Source organism: Pinus tabuliformis, chromosome Q (genome assembly GCF_031772625.1).
Source record: "Pinus tabuliformis cultivar Carrire ecotype Pingquan chromosome Q, CPIR1, whole genome shotgun sequence".
Lineage (NCBI taxonomy): Eukaryota > Viridiplantae > Streptophyta > Pinopsida > Pinales > Pinaceae > Pinus > Pinus tabuliformis.
Window position 1 is genome coordinate 943,842,327 of NC_142296.1, and position 2,809 is coordinate 943,845,135.

Sequence of the window (2,809 nt, forward strand, 5' to 3'; positions counted from 1 at the left end):
CTAGGATTCCCGCCAAGGGGGAATCCTTGATTGGTGGACTCTATTTTCTCAACCTAAGACCAATGAGGGAACAATGATGTTATTTCGATTAAAATAAATTTTATGACACTTTGACACAACTTTCTTTTTCAATTTTTAAGAGTCGAGAAAAAGCTAAAGATGGCTCTAGTTGCCTTCGATTTTTAATGAGCCTGAAGTGACAAGTGCTCAGATGGACCTTTTCTGTTAAGGAGTCTGAAAAGGAACGAAAGTGACTACTTTGGAAATCTAGACAGAGGGATTACCAAACCAATCACAAAACTGCAGAATACTTTTTACGGTACGACAATCAATCTTCCCAAATGTTGTGTTCAGTGCATTGCAATCGATAGGGCAGCAGACACGACTTCCTAAGGATAAAGGATATAGCCTATTGTGGTCTCCCAATATATACTCGACGGTACATGGGAGCACAAGTCTGTACTGGTACTTTTCGTCTCAAAGAGGAGGAATCACCCAACCTACGATGAAAGCGATAGTTACCAGGCTTTACGACGCCAGAATACGTCTCTAGCCTAGACTTCTAAATGTTGTGTGTTAGGTTCCAAAGCGTTTTTATGTTCATTGAAATTTATTTTACAGTTGATCTTTCTTAAGAAGTTTTCCTTTAAGGTTCACCGCGTGATGTAGATATACAAATCCTAAATATGCAATCTAAGATGATAAACAGTCGTTTACTTTCTTTTTGCAATGAAAATCCTAGCTACTAAGGAAAGAGAAGTAAAATCCTTTCAACATAGAGCAAAGAGCACGCACTAAGATGCACTATCCTAAATCAATATCAACAAGCAGTCTAAATGCAAATTTACATGCATGTATTTTTTTCTACTTTCTTAATGTGTGAAGGATAAAAAATAAGGCTAAGTACAAATCTAAACTATTCTTCTTTCAAAGTGACAGTACTAACAATTTTCTTTTCGAAAAACGAAAGGAAGACTAAGACGATACTTTGTGATTTCGAATTCAAAAATTTCTTTCGACACTTGAAATACTATTAATTCAAATAAAATACAATGGAAAAAGTGTAATTGACTATCAACAAGAGGAAGACTCTTTTCTTTGACTGAAAACGACACTTGCGACACTTTGAAATCAACAGACGACAGTTCGATTAAGCTGTTGTTTGCACAAGAGAACTGTAAATGACGAAAAATACATAAAAACATTCACAATTATTTATCAAAGGAGGCTGAATAATGCAAAGGAAGAGAGTTTCAACAGTGATATACTAATCAAAGACAACAAAACTACTGAATAAAGCTAAAGGCAATGAAGAAAAAACCAAAATCCGGAGGCAGAAACAGTCTTACCTGATCATCGCACCTGTAACACAGGGAAATAGGGATGCATCTCACCTACATCACACGGGAGGTGCGATGCATCCAGACTGCCAATGAGAGACAGTGCGATGGTCCAGGAACAAGGATAATTTTAGGGGCGAATTTTCGCCCTTTGGCGAAATTAAGGGGTTTTAAATTTTTAGTGGGCGAATATTTTGTATCATAGTACATTTTTACAAATCACCTCAAATAGCCTGTTAGAGTCGGTCTAGTAGCCCTCCATCAGCGATCAAAGCTCTTTGCATTTGCATAGGTAGGTGTCTCATCAGTGTCATTCTCTGCATTCCGTTAGGCATGCCATAACCCTGATGGAGGAGTTGGTGTCTTTGTCCCCCTCTTGGCACTGCTGGATCAGCTTGTTTCAGTCATTAAACTTTGTCATGGTTACTTGTTTATTGTCTTGAGATCAAATTTTTAGGTCTAGGGTTTTGGTCAAGTTTGTCTTCAAGGTCATGTTTCTGAAAGTCAATAGGTGTCCAGCAAGCCAGAGGGATGATTTTTTAAAGTATTTTTTCAAAAGATTCTATCTTGTACAGTTAATTTTCATTTTGGATTTAAAAACCCTGTTTTTAAAGCCAAAGTCATTTCTCAAAAATTTTGTAAATTTTGTAAAATTCAAAAGGCTTCAAAGGACAGCATGTAACCCTGGCTCCCTTGCCAAGATCCCTCAGATGTTATCCCTACAAAAAGTATCGAGCAAAAGCATCAAATTAGTCAATTTCAGGATAAAAGGAAACCAAAAACATCAAGTTTATAAAGTGTCAAAGAAAAACATTATAAAGTGGGTTTGGGCATGAAATTAATTCAAATCAAGGTTATAAAAGCCCAATCTCCCTCCATCGAGCCTCATTGTGCATCTAAATCACTTGCAAGAGAGATTGGGCGAGAGATTGGACGAAGTTTTTGAGCTGGACAGGCGCGCGACCCGTCAGACCAGGTGCGCGACCCGTCATAGGCGCGCGACCCGTTGAGCGCCCTCTGACAGTGCAAATTTATAACGGGCGCGACCCGTCAGTGGCGCGCGACCCGTTGGGTGAGGCGCGCGACCCGTCAGCGCCCTCCTCATAAAACCGCCTGCAAATTTCACCAAGGAGCCACAAAATCACCGGATTGTGTGAGGTAGGCCCTCAAGCTTAAAAATTTGTTGCTTGTTATGGTTAAAAGAAATCATGAGTACATTTTCAAAGATCTCCATGTGCAAGAGAAAAGCTCCATGTTGCTGTAGTTTGAAATTGTAAAAGTGGCTAGGGTTTTATGCTGTTTTAAGGTATTCCCTTGTAATCATTTTTTCCCCATTCCCATTTCTTTTTCCTTGACATTCCATGTAAATTTCCCTTGTAAAATTAGTGGAAAGCCCTAAACCCTACCCCTCTTCCCTAACAAGTAAAAATCAAATCCTAACCCTACCTCTAATAATATCCATGTTAATA